We start from the raw sequence: 18,307 nt of genomic DNA, 5'->3' as shown, positions 1-18,307 counted from the left end.
CGATAGCTTGTTGGAAGAGGATCGAAATTTTGATGGGTATTAAGTTCTCTTAGACGTTGAAATAGCTAAAAAAAATCTGCTAAGAGCTGTTCAGAAAACAATTGATGCTTGTATTGTAATCCAACATAGAACAAATTTAAAATTTAAACTCACTAGCTAGTCAAAAAGTGATCAAAATATTCAGTAAGAATAAATTTCAGATTAGATAATAGAGACAAATTCTGCTTGCGTTGGTCAGAAAAAGATCAAAACTTATATTATTCTCAGACACAAAGCTGCAGTTGAAATTAAAGTACCTAAGTTATTCGGCAGGTGATCGAAAATTTGAACTAACAAACTATTATATTTGGTGATAGAAATATTCCTGTAGCTATAATGATACCAATGAAACCTTCTTTGCCACGAGGCATAGTGTTACAGAAAGAGATTTGAGTGCTCTGGCTAGTTGGAAAGTGGTCAAAATTTCGCTTATAACGTTTTCCCATGACAGATCCGATTATGATTTAATAAAAACTATTAAAAAGAAAAGAAAAGTTTTAGTAAAATCGGCAATTTAATTATTAAAATTAATTACATTAATTAATTATTCTTAAATTCTTGAATAACAGTATTTTAATTTGCATTTTCATTTGTGAAAATGATTCGCATTAATTTCAAAATTGATAATTATAATTTTTAAATGAATATAAATACTTCATAAAAATATGAACTGTATAATAAATTAAAAAGTAGTTTTTACCAGTCTCATCCAAGTTAATTATGGTTTCTAAAATATATTTTAGAATAGTTATAAAGGAAAGTAAAACGAAACATAAAATTGAAACACAGTCATGATCACCGAATGAAAATTTTAAAATGAAAAAATGTAAATTTTAGCGAAAAACTGTGCTAAGTTAAATCAGTATTAATAAAATTTTTTTAACAAGAATTATTTTCCTTCTGCGGTATCCCTGAGATAGAATTGTAATTCTAGAAGATTTTCTTTATTTTTGACAAAAAAAATTCTTTAATTTAATGTGTAAATTTTTTTTATTCCCTTAAATTTCATACACTATCATTTAATTTTTATGTTTTATACACAAAATATTTATGTCGATTGGAAAAAGTTTGCATTTAAGGGCCCAGATCAAAATACCATCCAAATATTTTTAAGTATATCATATTTTCTAATTATCTAATTTTTATTTATAAAGTTTTTTCCCTAGATATGAGGATGCTATTGCCTTCTTTCCCATTTCATCGTTATCATAAGGGGTTTAAATTATCAAATATTGTGCGATTTTAAAAAAATTAAAATTATTTCGTTTATATTATTATTTATTTTTTGAACATAACAGCGTGTTTCTTAATAGAACCCTGCGCAAATCTATAACAAGACGGAAAGGAGCAAAAACTGGTACGAACGACGCTTCATTCTAACATTTTTTTCGAGAAAATTAAATTTCTGTAACAACCGAGAATTTTTTCACAATTATAGCATATAGTGAAACCTGTGTATAACGATACTGTCTATAACGATAAACCTGTCTATAGCGATATTTCCTTGAGGTCCCGGTGAAATTCCTATTTACTCAATGTATTTTAAACCTGTTTATAGCGATAACCACTTTTCAGTTAAACATGTCTACAACGTTAATTTTTCCTCTTTTGATAGTTAATAGTTCTATTCCGATTTTTCTACCGTTGGAAAACGACTCCCCATCGAGCCTAAATGTGAGATAACAAAATGTTTTTTTTGAAATGATTTTTGCAAATGTAACAAATGTGAAAAGTTTACCAGTTGACTACAAGGCAAACAAAAGAGCCTGGATTACAGAAGAAATATTTAACAACTGGCTGCTTGATGCGGATAAGGAGATGAAAAGAAGGGGGAAAAAATAGCTCTCTTAGTTGACAACTGCACTCCTCACAACAATCCTCCAAGTTTGAAAAATATGAAATTGTTTTATTTTCCCCCAAATTGCACGTCGATTCTACAGCCATTAGATTTGGGAATAATAAAATTTTTCAAAGGATACTATCGAAAAAGATTAGTTCAGAACGTTGTTTATAATCTGGATAATAAACTCCCAAATCCTTATGCAGTTGATGTAAAAAATGCACGTGATTGGATTTCCGGAGGGTGGAAATCATTGACACAATCCACCATCCAAAATTGTTGGAAGAAAGCTTCTTTCTTTGAGGATAAAAGCAACGGAAACGCAGAAATTGAGCTTACTGAAATCACTGATAAAGAAGAAAAATGTGTGGCAGGCTTAAATTCGATTGTCAGTGATTTCCAAAGATCATCTAATACATCATTTCTATTTAACGCAGATGAATTTTTAAATTTAGATAATGATGTGTTGGTTTTCAGTGGTGCAAGTGATGAAGAGATTTTAACAGAAGTTATCCCGGGTGATCAAAGTGATGAGGAAAAAGCAGCTGACTGTTCTCAAAACAGGACTCAAATTTCACCCGAGAATGCTATATTGCTAATTAACACTTTGCAAGATTTTGTTGCTACATTACCAAATGTAACTGATGTTCATTTGAATTCATTAGATGGACTGAAATCTAAGTGCATGGAAATGGCAATTGCTTCCAAAAATATGCAAACAAAACTAACCGATTATTTTTCTAAATAATTTCTGTTTTGATTCATAAAATTGTAAGTAAATTTTTCTTGTGTGCTGTTTCATAATTCTAAGAAAAAATTTCATTTGGAGCCTATAAGAGAAATTTAATTTATCATTAGTTTTAAACGTATACTTTTAAATTTCAAACCTGTCTATAACGATAACCTGCCTATAACAATATTTTATTTAGGTCCCTACAGTATCGTTATAGACAGGTTTTACTGTATATAAAACTGCTTTTTTTTTCCTGAGAAAAAGTATATATTGGTGAATAGTTGGAAAAAGAGAATAGTGTTACTCCTCCTGAAAACTAGTTAACCCTCCGCGTACGGCTCCCGCGATTTGAGCGTATCTGTTCCGTCCCCCACTACGGGTCACGTGAAAATCGCGGGCGAAGACATTTTTCCCCTGATTTCAATATGGATCCCGCCAATTTGACGCATGAATGAATACATCACTAGGTTTACGGACGTTTCTTACCTATCTCTACGGACATGCGTTTGACGCATGAACGAATACATATAACAGCACTTACAGAGATGCCAGCTTGCTCCCTACAGCAAATATATATTTTAAAGTGGTAGTTTATCAATTGTAATTCTTAGTTTAATAAATTCAATTGAGTAGATTTTTATCCACCACTATTTCTAAATAATTCGTAGGCTTATATAATTCACCACTCCAGTATTGCAAAATTACTTAGTTATTTACCGTTTTTTGAATTATTGGGGTGTGTCTGGAGCAGTTGGCATCTCTGCACTTAGAAAGTAGTGTAATTATATACTAGAAGAAAATATGAAACATATATATTCACGAAGTATTCTAGTATTTTATTTTTCAGTACTCGAACTAAGCAACTGAAATCTACAAAATCTGACATCAATTGACATTCTGCGTTTGTTCTTTCTATTATTGCTTATCTGCAACAGTTGTTTATCGCTTGTTTCATTTGAGATAACGATATCGGATCGAAGTATTGTATTGATAGTAGACAATGTTTATTTAATTTATACGAAAACCTGTTATCAATGCACCACAAGGAGTCCGGCAGGTAAAAAGTTAAGACGCAGGCAAAGTTTCAGATTAATTTCTTATTTATTGTTCCCCTATTTATTTTATAGAAAAAAGCATATACCTGTGATATACATTTTCCTTTCCACTGAAACCACTATAACTAGTTAACATCTTGCAGAGATGCCAACTGCTCCGGACACGCCAAAATAATTAATAAAGCGGTAATTAACTACAAAGTAAATTTTGCAAATATTTGGCTATATCTGCTTGCTGTTTAATAGATATAGCATGACTTAAGTACCATAAAGTGGTGAATTATATAAGCCTACGAATTATTTAGAAATAGTGGTGAATAAAAATCTACTAAATTGAATTTATTAAACCACGAATTACAATTGATAAACTACCACTTTAAAATATATATTTGCTGTCCGGAGCAAGTTGGCATCTCTGATCTTGACACACATACTCACGGGTCGTGAGCTTTTCTAATTTAAATTTAATTATAAAGAAGAATATAATGGATAATCTAATTTATAATATTAAATTTTTATATTTAAATAAAAAACTGGTACTATATATTAGGCAGTTTATTAGATAAGCAAATTTTTTAATTAACGTACTTATGTCTAGCGTCCTTTTAAAAGTACATGAAATTTTTTCAAACAAAGAAAACAAAGTGATAGCACGTTGCTAGAATTTATTTTGTAGCAAGAACGAGGTTACAACGGGCCGCAAAAAATGCAAAAGTAGCTGCATAATAAATTCAAAATTTTGTTAAAATGAATCAAAATTAGCAACTTTTAGTAGCATTTTTTTTCCAGTTCGCTATTGAAAATAAATGCGAATATGATTTTCTTTTAATTATGAGTAATTTGAAATGTAAGTCGTAGTAGTGGTTACGACTGAGTAATTAAAGAGATAATAAATAAATAAAAGTGAATTCAGTTTTTACCATTTTTTACATTAATAGTCGTCTGCGGCATCCCTGAAGCAAGGAAGTTCTCTCTACCATAATATAATAAAAATATAAATGGATCTGAAGTATATCACATCACATTTTTAAACTTTGAGTGGTAGGTATCAAAAAGAAATATCCACTTGGTATAAACAAATATGCACGACCACTTTTTCGTATAGTAATTTTTCCCAAGAGTATCAATTTATTTGCCTGCGTGTGAGAAGATTATTACTATTTAATGCTGATAATATATTTAAAGTCACAGGTGACTAAAAATGTAAAATGTGGTAGATACTACATTCAGCTTTATTTATTTATCATCTCTTTTATTATTCAATTGTAATTATCACTATGACTTACATTTTAAATTATTCATATTTAAAACAAAAACATTCTTCGCATTCACTTTCAATAAAAAACTTTAAAAAAAAATGCTATACAAAGTTGCTAAGTCTCGTTTAATAAAATATTGCATTTTTTGTCTCACATGGCAATACTGTATTTAAACCCGATATTCTAGTTTAACCCTTTCGCGTCGGATGTCGCAAATACATGCCAGAATAAAATCGTATCAACCAGGTTAAAAAGCTAAAACTGGTAATCAGAGATGCCAACTTGCTCCGGACAGGGAATAAATATTTTCAAGTGGTAGTTCATTAATTGTGATTCTTGGTTTAATAAAGTCAATTTAGTAGATTTTTATCCACCACTATTTATAAAAAATTCGCAGGCTTAGATAATTCACCACTTTCAAAGATGTCAACTGCTCCGGACACGCCAAAATAATTAAAAAAACGGTAAATAATTATAAAGTAAATTTTAAAATATTTGACTGTTTTTGCTTGCTTTTTAAGAGGTATGGTGGCAAGGCATAAGTACTATAAAGTGTTGAATTATATAAGCCTATGAATTACTTAGAAATAGTGGTGGATAAAAATCTACTAAATTGAATTTATTAAACCAAGAATCACACATTAAAAACCTNACTATTTAGTTATACTTTGAATTAACATTGATTATATATATGATTAAACTAACAATAATTATAGTAAAAGCAAAGTCTGTCAAATTAGCGACGACTACATTTAAGTTACCGTTTTTTATTTAATTACATCCTGAATCTGATTTTGTACGAATGCTTTTCTGAATCACCCGTCTCCATGGGGTTAATATACTTCTTTCTTGATAAGTGAGTCACGTGCTTAATCACTACTGTTAATTACTTAGTTTTTACTTGTCTTTGGCTCTTAATATTTGAACCTTTTCAGAACGGGCGAGTTATAAATGTATTCGTATGGAACCAGAATCAGGAAGGAATAAAAATGAAAAGTAGTAGCTTAAGTTTAGTCATACCTGCCAACTTTTAATCCCTCCCATTATCATTTTTCCCAGTGGTATTAAAATGGAATTAAAACTTCAATTTTAAGCAAACAAATACGTTGTATTTGAGAAAACTTAAGTTGACAATCATGATAGTAACGCATACTAATATATGTGTTTAATTTTTGTAAGAATAGTGGTGATCAAAATCATTTTAAAATTTAGTTTATAAAAGAAAAAATAGTATATATTTACTACCACTTTAAATATGAAAATAAAATCTTCGGGAAAATCCGGAAGAGGTGGCAGGTATGAGACATGGCTTATTTTTTAAAATTAAAGTCTTCATTTTGCTTTCACTTTAATTTTAACTTATCTTATTAATATTAGTTCAAAGTGTAACTATAGAATTTTTATTTTGAATTAAGTAGTGATAGATTAAGTAAATCAAACTGTTATTACTCCTCCCCCAAATAAACTGCTATAGACACATTTTACCTACCAGTTTTATTTATTTTTTACCCTGATTGTCGCCACCCCGAGAATGCATGTATGACTTGCCCGTCTCGAACAGGTTAACCGGTTAACGCCCAGCGTCATATATTTAGGACGGTTCCTTTTTTCAAAGACATTCATTGTGGTGGTAAACTTTTTTCAGCATTTTCATTTATTTGGGTGAATTAAAACATTCTCAGATACCACAATGATTTACCTAGTTATTTCTGATTAGATCTGGAATTATAAGGAACAAGTACTTTTTGATCTATCAAAGACTTTTTGAATGCCATAACAGAGGAAAAACCAATTAATTTCGATAATATATTAATCCACTTTCTCCATAAAACCACTTTTTGTATCGTTTCCATACATAAATTCGGGACAAAACGTGTTAATACAGCTTACGCGCTTAGTTTGAGATTTACTTTTTCTCATTTACAGTTCTATTTCTTCAAGTGCTTTTACAATAAATTTGTGCGGAGCCTAATAATCCAAGGTCATCATTTGAAATATATTTAAATAAGAAACATATCATTTAGAGCTACTTATAATAATTGGCTTTTAGTAATTTAAAATTTGTGCGGAGGTTGATAATCAACGGTCATCATTTGAAATATATTTAAATAAGAAGCATATCATTCAGAGCTACTTATAATAGTTAGCTTTTAATAATCTAAAATTTGTGCGGAGCTTGATAATCAACGGTCATTATTCAAATTATATTTAAATAAGAAGCATATCATTCAGAACTAGTTACAATAATTAGCTTCTAATAATGACAAAATACTTTCTCAACACCATGCAATAGATTCACTATAAAAATATCCTAAATTAAAATGGTGGGAAAATTAAAAAAAGAAAAAAAATGTCCGTTGATAAAATATCTTTTTTTTAAGATACATGACATTGCAATACAAACATATAAAAATACAATGAAAACAATACAATGAAAAGAATGCGAAGAAAATATTTTCATTTTTGGAATATAACTTTCATTATTACTTATTGTAAGAAACACTAAATTAAATTTATGTTATGTTAATTTGTCGATCATAATTCATAAGGAAGTATATAATACCCAAATTAGAATGTCACTAGCTTATTTTTCTTAAGTTATTTAGTTAGAATTATTATTTTTTCATTTTAAAGGCACAATTTCAGTTTTATAATCTTACTTTGTATTTACCTAATAAAATAAAAAAAGGTCATTTATTGTATTGAATATAAAAAAATAAATATAAAATGTTTTAAAACACACATTAATTATTTTAATTAAAACTTCACAAAATCTTCATTGCGACAGAGGGAAATTAAAAGGTTGTGATTTTTAAAATCATCGAAATTATTTCTAACAAATATTATTAGATAATAGCTACTTTAAAAGTTAAAGCTTCGACCCTAAAAGTATAATATTAGCCCTTGTATATATAATATAATGGAAAAAATAGCACAAGTTATTATACTACAATTTAATACAGAAATGATATGGAAAACAAGTTTTTTTTAGCTTTATTGGATTCTCCCAATAGATTGTGATTTGTATATTGTTTTTAATAAAGTACAATACTTGATAAATAATTATATTTTCCTATTTTAACGTATATAAATTATAAACTTACTTAACCAATATATTAAAAAAAATTAATGTAGTCCCTAAAGTAATTATTAACCGAATGAATTGTTTTTAATAAAGTTCAATAGTTGATAAATAATTATATTTTCTTATTTTAACGTATATAAATTACAAACTTACTTAACCAATATAATAAAAAAATTGAATATAGTCTCTAAAGTAACTATTAACCGAATGAATTGTTTTTAATAAAGTTCAATACTTGATAAATAATTATATTTTCCTATTTAAACGTATATAAATTATAAACTTACTTAACTAATATGTTAAAAAAATTGAATGTATGTATTAACCGAAAGTATGTATTAACCGAATGAAATAAAAACCGCATTTAATACAGTTAAGGAAAAAAATGGGATAAAAGTTATCGAAATATAATTTATTTTTAATAGTGAGCTCTGAAATTTTGAAAGTGTTAGGTGAATATTTATTTACTGCTGTTTAGCGAATTATAACGTTATTTATAATCATATTTAATACGTAAAAAAGAAATTAAGTCTTATTCACATAAATTTAATTAATTCTGAAAAATATTACTCTAATTTTTCTTTTATTTCCAATTTTTCAAGACCATTAATTTATATTCGAACTGAGATTAGGTGCGTTAAGGTTAAATCACCACCTCCTACACAGGGGTGAAAGCGAGACGGAAAGGCTGGTAGTAAAACCATTTCAGTAATTGCTAACTTTCGGGAGGAGTTTACTTATTCTTTTTTTAAACTATCCAACATTATCTATTTAATCTTGGAAACGAAGCAGATTTATATATATGTTAAAATCTTGAAGAAATCTTGGTAGTTACAGATATTTTATTTTTCTCGGAAATAATGCTATAATAAAATGTCTTTCGTACCAGTTTTTCATCTTTTCCGTCTTGCTATATCAGGCCTTTCAGCCATGCTCCTACATCAGAAGCCTCCACACGGTTTCTTATAAGTTGTCTGCGCAGATTATTTAAAAAGCGAACCACTTGTGCGCTGGAACCCAAATTCTATTTTAAGAGTACTAACTAACTAACTAATCAATTTTTTTTCAGAGTACCTATCCATGTATGGATATCTGCTCTTTCATCTAAATTGGATAATATGTGGTGGAAGGGAAGGGAGGTGCTGCGTTAACATTAAGTTAAATCTCAGAATGAACAATAATTGATAAAATCAAGTCTGAGTCATACATAAAAATAAGTCGCAAGTTGATACATAATAAAGGGAACAAATTGAAGATAAAGATAAAGAAAGAATATTTGCACATTTACAAAAGGGGGAAGACTCCCTGTGCACTCTCTCGCCTCCCACCGGTATAGCCGGGCTTCATTGGTGCAGATTTTAAGAGTACTTGAGAGAAATTTATCATATATATTTGAGAATTGAATCTGTAGTGGTTGACAAGTAAATAAAACAAATCAATTATATTCATAAAATAGTGGTCTGATCGGACTACCTACAAAAAGCCGTGTGAAGGCTTTCAGTTATAGTAGGAGTTGGTAAAACTACAGATATTGGTGGTTCGAGGTAGTAATTGGTGGTTCGAGGTAAAAACTGGTAGTAAAACCATTTAAATTATTGCTAGTTTTCTGGAGCAATAAATCGATTCTTTTTTTAAAATAGTTAGCAACAGGGATGCTTTCTGCAACAGTTTTCATAAATTGGTAGCGAATTAAATATTGAAACTTGTAGAACAAGGATAATTACGCCTGCAGTTTAACCTTTTCGGGACGGGAGTCATAAATATATACGTATGGAATCAGAAACAGGATTGAAAAAAATAAAAAGCTGTAGATTAAGTTTGGGCATGGGAAATTTGACAACCTTATTTTTGCTTTCAATTTAAATTTAATACATCCAATCTATATTTGTTAAAAGGGTAACAGTATAATTTTTAATTTGAACTAAGTCTCGGTGATATAAATAAACTATTATTACATTATTACCACGCCCCTCAAATAAACTGCTATAAAAATAGCTTGGATACCAGTTTTATCTGATTATCAACACTCTGAGAATGCATATATGAGTCACCATGAGATGACTGCAGTGAAGTTACATTTCATATGATCATAGCTGTCAACTCTTTCGTTTTGCGTGGAAGATTTTATTTTTATATTTAAAGTGATAGTAAAACTCGTTACTCATCTGAACTTTTTAAATTATAATAATAGCAGAGATGCCAACTTGCTCCGGACAGCAAATAAATATTTTAAAGTGGTATAACTCGCCCGTTCTGAAAAGGTTCAAATATTAAGAGCAAAAGACAAGTAAAAACTAAGTAATTAACAGTAGTGATTAAGCACGTGACTCACTTAACAAGAAAGAAGTATATTAACCCCTTGGAGACGGGTGATTCAGAAAAGCATTCGTACAAAATCAGAATCAGGATGTAATTAAATAAAAAACGGTAACTTAAATGTAGTCGTTGCTAATTTGACAGACTTACTTTGCTTTTACTATAATTATTGTTAGTTTAATCATATATATAATCAATGTTAGTTCAAAGTATAACTAAATTGTTTTATTTTGAACAAAGTAATGGCGAATTAAATTAATCAAACAAATATAACTCTGCCCACAAATAAACTGCGAAAGAATTACTTTGATTACCCAGAGATGCCAACTTGCTCCGGACAACAAATATATATTTTAAAGTGGTAGTTTATCAATTGTGATTCTTGGTTTAATAAATTCAATTTGGTAGATTTTTATCCACCACTACTTCTAAATAATTCATAGGCTTACATAATTCTCCTCTTTATAGTAGTTATGTCATGTTATACCTCTTAAAAAGCAAGCAAAAATATTCAAATATTTGCAAAAATTACTTAATAGTTATTTACCGCTTTTTTAATTATTTTGGCGTGTCCGGAGCAGTTGGCATCTCTGTTACCACTTGAAAAATTCATTCTCAGTTAATGTGGAGGTATGCTTGGCGGAGGAATCAATTAAAATTAAATATACTAAACTAAAAATAACTTAAATTTTATTACAGCAAGAAAATATTTTTTTGCAAATCGGAGAAAGTTGGCATCTTGATATCACTATGTACTAAATACAATAAAGCAGTTTTAAATATATTCTATAATTGTAAAAAATTCTGTAAAGTTGCATAAACTTTATTTTTCTCTAGAAAAACGCTAGAATGAAATGTCGTTCGTACCAGTTTTCACCCTTTTCCGTCTTGATACATATAGGCTTTCAGCCCTGACTGCGGTTCATACAGTTATCTTGGATCGGAGAGTTAAGAATGTAATATATAGACTTACTTTATTTAAAATAAATTGGGTACCTAGGCCGCGCAGCGGCCTCTAACCCATCCATCATGAAAATAATACAGTGTATATAGTCATTTTGAGTTATATGATAGTATGGTTACATAATAATATTGCCATGACTAGAAAGTACAACTAGATCGAAGGTTTACATGAATTGCAAAGAAAATTGAAAATAGCCATGATTAGATATGAAAACATGATATACAAACTTAATCTGTGATATTTACATTGATGATCAGTAGAAATTTGAAATTGAGTGTTTAATGTTGATGATAGCGTAAGTATATATAAAATCGGGAGACAAATTGATGAAAGCATAAATATTTACAGAGCCAGGAATCAGAGTTGATGATAGCAAAGAATATACAAAATCGGTAATCAGAATCAGGAAGAAATTACAAATTTTGCGAAGCCTTAGTGGCGTAATCTAGTGTGAAGCATTCAAGATTATTAAATTGTAATTTATAGAGATGCATATTTAAAGTCAGAGAAGAGTTCAGTTTAAGTCCTAAAGTGAAATTATTCCGGAGTAGTCTCCCTCATAATTGTTTGCAGCAGTTGAAATACATCTCGGTTTTTTAAGAGTTCTTTAAGTTCTTTGATAATTGATGCAAGTCTATGGGATTGTACCAGGAGTTGCACGAAGGCCTCTCCCGGGGGGACGGTTACTGCAACCTGGTAATATATAGACCAGGGCTGAAAGCCCATATATATAAAGACGGAAAAGAGTAAAAACTGGTAACAAATAAATTTCATTTTTGAAATTTTTTTCGGGAATAATAAAAATTTATAACTACCAATTGTTTTTAACGGATACAATTTTTATATTGAATTGCTTCTTCGCCAAGAAAATAATAATTTCAGTGACTTGTTTAATGCTAAGAGTAGATTAACTCTTCCCGAATATTATCTAATATTAAAATAGTTCTCCTACCAGTTTTTTCTCTTTTCCGTCTCGCTTTCAGGCCTGGGCTAAGTTGAACATGTTTCAAACTCTCAATCATGTTTCAAAAAAATAAATAAATAAAAGATCAAATTTAGAATGCAACTTTAACAGTCCCAATTTCTCTGATACAGGGCGTGGTAGGAAGAAACCGATAATACATTTCTGTTTTTGATGCTATACTCTAAGGCAGTGATTCCCAAAGTGTGGTACGGAAACAATTTAGCGGGGGTACGCGTTGTTATGCGAAATATTTTGCAACAAATGAAAATTTAAATTTTTTTTGTTTAAAAACAAAGCTAGCCATGAAAATTTATGATTACGTATTTTTCTATTGGATATTTTTTTGCAGAGTTAACAGTTAATAATTAGTGGTGTCAACAGCCAGTTGTGATTTTTAACTTTTATGCAATTTTTTTATTGTCGAAAATTCATTCATTTCTTTTATTAGTGGTACTCAGCGTTACGAAAAATTTAGATAGGGTACACAAAAGTCATAAGTTTGGGAAACACTGCTCTAAGGTTATATGCTTACTGTTTTAAGTATTATTTTCAAGCTAGACAAGTGCAAAAAAAAATATTTATAAACATAAATGTTCTTCATAAACTTGTGCTTTCGGACAAAAAATAAATTAAAACAAAAAATAATATTCTTTTTTTTTTAAAAAAATTGTTGCTTTTGTATAAGAGTCAATTTCAGATTTTAAGTCCCCACGCTCGAAGTAGGTAAGATCAAGTTCTATTATGAAAGCGTTATCACTTAGGTATTTTATTTTATTGACTTCTGAAAATTAAGAACAGATTTAGAAAATGCTAAGTTCCATTAAATGTCATTTTGTACACTTTTCTTTTCTTTCATAAAATATATCTCCTTAATCAAAAGAAGGAAATCAAAATTTTATTTCCTAATGCTTCCCCATTAATGTAAGCACCACATAAAGCTTAAAGTCAACAAAAAGACAATAATTCTCTGTGTTTGACTATTGATTAATTACCTGCATTTTACCTTGTTTGCATAGAGACATTGTGAATAGATTAAATGCTCACCTTTTATGTTCGAACCGGAATAGGAAACAGATATGTGGGTATTCTGTGTTCCTGGATGTTCCAGATAAAAGTGGGTTGACAAAGTGGGTGGGATCAAATGTTGAATGATAATGGTCAATTGAGCTACCGCGTGCAACATAACGGAGTTTTGCCAACCTGTTAGACCTCCCCCGGTGTGAGCCGTTACCTTAGCAACGTATCTTCGCAATCGATTTCTAAATAGTAACTGTCCACGCGATATTGCGTCATACGACTTGTTGCTGGATTTTTTCAACCGGGTGTTTGAATGTCGTTATTGTGAGGATGTGGGTATATATATATTAGAATGTTTTAAGAATAAAATATCCTGTTTTGACCTTTTTTTTTTTTAGAAATCAAAAACGGTATTTAAATTTAAAAGAAATACTCAACTCGGAAGGAGAGAAAATAAGTCTTTAATCATACCTGTCAACTTGAATGGTCGTTGGAAGAGATTTTGCACTGTGGTCGTAAGACAATTGGGAACAGTTTGGAAGAATTCAATTATCGAAGAACTAACTTATTTAGATAAGCTGATAAGCTTAATTAACAATAAAAAAAAAGATCTTATTTGCATATTGTTTTGAATAATTGACTCGTTGTGGTAGTTAAATTCGTTTTTTTTAAACTTTAAGATTTAATACGCCAAAAAGCTAATGTTGCTAACATTGAGAAAATTATTTCTCAGCGGCGGTGCAGAATGGCAGCTACATACCTGCCAACTTTTACGCATTTGGCATAAAATTTTATTTTTATATTTAAAGTGGTAGTAAATATATACTATTTTTTCTTTTATAAATTAAATTTTTGAATGATTTTCGTCACCACTATTCTTAAAAAAATTAAGCATATATATTAATATGTGTTGCTATCTTGGTAAGCAGTTTAATCTTTTTCAAATGCAACGTTTTATTTTGCTTAAAATTGAAATTTTTATTCCATTTTAATACCACTGGGAAAAATCATAATGGAAGGGGTTAAAAGTTGCCAGGTATGCAGCTATGTTTTAACACATTGTTGACCGAGAACGTCATGCAAGACGTCATTCGATCACCGATTGTAACTGACGTGGAATTATATATTCAAATTGTGGTTAACGTTAATATAACGTTTGCATTCGAAACATTTGTATTTCTAACTGCACATACTATGTTCCAACTTATACACATTTTGAGTACAATTTTATTTTTAAATTTAAAGTATTAGTAAAATGTATACTTCTTATTTATTTCTTGATTTATAATTTCAATTTAAAATGGTTTTTATTTATAGTACACTTAAATAAACTAAAACCGCATCAGAATGCTTAAGTGCATGAGAATTCATAGATAGTGTTTATGAACGCAAATTTTGAGTTTGACGAAGACGACGCATTAGAGGCAGCGAATTTGATTTGGCTTTCATCTTAATGTAAGACAAAGCGGAAAAGAATGATCAACATTCAGTAAGCGCGTTGTTTCGATGAGTGCGATTTCTCAACGAAGTTATTTAATCGAATCAGAAGCACGGAGAGTTATCGGCCGGTTCGGGCCAAACACAAGCCGAAGTAGCAGAAGCTACTGGAGTTTCACAAAGTGCGATTTCGAGGATCTCTAACCGTTTTGTGGAGACTGGAAATACAGGTCAAAGATCAGGGTAAGGGCGTAGACGTGCAGCGACACCCAATGAAGACCGTTATTTAACGCTAACGGCTCAGAGGCACCGAAATATGAATGCCACTCTTCTTCAACAACAGCTTAGTATAGCTATTTGCACCACAGTTTCGATAAAACTGTCTGAAACCGCCTTCACGCTGTAGCTCCGTATGCTCGCCAACCAATGGTGTATGTCACTTAAACAGCAAATTACCGTCGCGCCAGCAGGTAGTAGCCATCAGATCATTTGAACTGAAGGACAATTGAAAGCCTCAATATTATTTTCTTTGACGAGCCCCGTTTTTCTGTTCAACCTGATAATAGGCGTATTTTCATCTGGAGGGTATATGGCACTAGAAACAATCCTGAATTCGCTCACGAAGTGTAAGATTTGGAGGGGGGGGGAGTGATGATCTATGCTGGCATCTCCATTGATGGGTGCAGCAATCTCTATATAATTCGATATGGAGCTCTGATCGGCAGCCAATAAGAGGATTAAGATACTGAGACCTATTGTAGTCCCTTACGCGGCAGCAATTGGAGATGATTTTATGCTAATGGACAGCAATTGCAGGCCACATCGTTGCTAACTAGGTGAATGATTATCTTTCGGAGGAAGGAATTATATGAATGGATTGGCCAGTGTGCTCTCCGGACTTGAACCCGATTGAGCATGTTTGGGACTTTCTAGGCAGACGAACTAGTCGTCTTCCCCACCAAGAACTAGAAAGAGCTCTTCTGGGGGAGTGGGACAGAATACCCTGCCCCTCATTAATAACCTCATTGACTCGATGCTTCAAAGGTGTTCAACGTTGCTGGCCGTCCGGGGAAGCCCTACCCCCTTATAAAAATAATTTTCTTTTCAGGAAACACTTTTTTTATTTGTTTTTCTCAAATGCCCAAATTGTGTTTCTTTTCCTTTTGCACCCAAATGCGTTTTAAAATGCATTTTTTTCTGACAAACAATTTTCATATTTATCTCATGTAGCGTACTACCTCCGTCGATAATGTATCAATCAATCAAACAATTCTCCAGGTGCAAGATCAACTCACAACCTCAATATCCTTTAATTGTTTTGAGCAGTGTATTTCAAACTGAAATTAATTATTTTAAAAACAAAAATGTGCAACTGAAAATGTATCTATATTAAAAAATAACGTGAATTTGTAAGGTAGAGAAATAATACACAGATTGATTAGTGTATTTTTCAATCATAAAATAAGTTGCCTCAACAAATTATGTCGAAGGTGAAGATTTCCACTTCTTATTCAAAGGTAAAAAAAGCTATAATTTACTTTCGTAAATAATTGGATAAGATGACTTGGCAGAGGTAGCAAGAATTTTAATTTTTTCTTACATTTGATCTCTACTGACTGAATCTTTTCCTCCTTTACCTTATCTTTCTCTCAAAATAATGGTAATAAATTATTGGTTTTGGAAACTTAGACGCAATAAAAAAAGACGCTCCCTTTTTTTGGCCGTTTGGAAGGACATGGATTTTTTAGAAATCTAATTAAATAAAAACGATTGAACAGTTCTCTTTTTGGAATAGAACGTAAGTGATTATGAATCTTTTTCCTTGAAAGAGAGAAAATAATTTAATTATTTTTTGCATACACTACCTCATTACTGAAATTTTCCCTATATTTTTTGAGAAATTTTATTTAAAACATCACTTTTACTTGTTTGAAAAAGTAATAATGATAATAATAATTAGTTTATAGGTTAATGAAATTTAGAATGTTTTTGTAAGTAAGGTTATGAGAAGCCAAATATTAGTTATCAAAATACTAGTTTTAGTAAAGTAGATTTAAATAAAAAGTGATTTGTTGCGATTTTATTTTGTGACAGGTCTTTAAAGGCCAATCCTGCTATATTAATGTTTTCTGTTTACTTTTGCCAAATAATGTACTTTTATCTCCCCAGCAGACAAGAAAACTCATAAATAAAACATTTGTACAAATTTGCCTTTCTAGAAGACTTTTTAAGAGGTACCAACACATATTTGCGTTTAATGAAGCAGAAAAACACGAAAACCTTTCATGGGCAAGATGACTGTAAATTATGATCCCTCAATCAGTTTGGAAATTTTTTTGTCAGCACTGTGAAACCTCGAATGATGTATCTGAACTTTGATTCATGTTTCATTTGACCGGCCATCTCTGGGATTCGAGCCTCGGTTGTCTGGCTGAGTGTTCTACCCCTCATATTACTCAGCTTAACTTGTTTCTACAGAGTTTAAGTGCAAAAATTATGCCCCCGATTTTACTAGGAAGTGATTATACGTTGCAACTTGCTTAAACCGGCTAAAACCAGTCGGTTGTTAATAAAAAAATGTTTTCTTAATATCTATTTCCAGTGTTTATAGCAGTTTCTTTTAATTTTCAGTTCAATGAAAGCCACAATTAAGCTCATTTCATTCCCCATCAGCTTTACACCAAAAAGAAATTAATAACTGGACTAGATTCAGATCCAAGGCTGTGAATTCAACTATCTGACCTATCATCTAGTTAAAGATTATTTATGATAAGAAATGATGATAAGAAATAATGATAAGAACACTTTTTCCGTCTTTTATTAAATATTTTTTTTTAAAAGAGTAGGCTTTTATTGGTTAATACGTTCACAATTGTCCTTATATAAGTTTGTTTATTAAGTCCGGGAATATCGTGGAGAGATGCTGCATCATTTAGGATTCCATAACCGAGAAAAATTAGGAACGCCTGATCTCGGGAATAAGGATAGGTATTTAGGTGATATTCATTTTCATTTACAGTTGAAAGTCATGCTCATTGAAGCAACGACTTTTCATAACATCTTATGTGAAATTTAACAAGTCCGAGGAGGAAATTCTATTCACATGATAATGACGGTCATTGTAATAAATGATCACTAGTAGAAACTCCAAGTCTTCCACAAACACAAGACCGTGAAGTGGTTAGGCTTGAAAGTCCAATAACAACGAAATGTGATGACTAAACTCTTGAACTCAGACATTGCCTTCTATATCAGAAAGGTTTCAACACTGATTTTAATAAGTAGTATATGCAATTAATATAAAAATTAACCCCATACCTGCTAACTGTTCCGGATTTTCTGGAAGATTTTGTTTTCATATTTAAAGTGGTAGTAAATATATACTATTTTTTCCTTTATAAACTTAATTTTTAAATGATTTTGATCACCACTATTCTTACAAAAATTAAGCACATATATAAATATGCCTTACTATCATGGTTGTCAACTTGAGTTTTCTCAAATACAACGTATTTGCTTGCTTAAAATTGAAGTTTTAATTCCATTTTAATACCACTGGGAAAAATTATAATGGAAAGGATTAAAAGTTGGCAGGTAT

At 30.5% G+C, this 18,307-nt stretch overlaps 1 protein-coding gene across 2 annotated transcripts in view; it reads right to left on the bottom strand.

The window, feature by feature from the left end:
* Positions 1 to 18,307, bottom strand: part of LOC107447930 (Cyclic nucleotide-gated ion channel subunit B) — a 109,135-nt gene that overhangs the window by 70,654 nt on the left and 20,174 nt on the right. Inside the window, exon 1 of one of the 2 annotated variants that reach the window (XM_071182098.1) lies at positions 13,300 to 13,430. The exons of the other annotated variant lie outside the window; for it this stretch is intronic. The gene's annotated coding sequence lies outside the window, so the exon portion shown is untranslated. Of the gene's footprint in view, positions 1 to 13,299; positions 13,431 to 18,307 lie in introns of those variants that run through there. 2 annotated transcript variants of the gene reach the window in all.

This window comes from Parasteatoda tepidariorum, chromosome 6, assembly GCF_043381705.1.
Source record: "Parasteatoda tepidariorum isolate YZ-2023 chromosome 6, CAS_Ptep_4.0, whole genome shotgun sequence".
NCBI lineage: Eukaryota > Metazoa > Arthropoda > Arachnida > Araneae > Theridiidae > Parasteatoda > Parasteatoda tepidariorum.
Note: the sequence above shows the minus strand (reverse complement) of the source record. Positions and strands in the feature narration are given on the sequence as shown.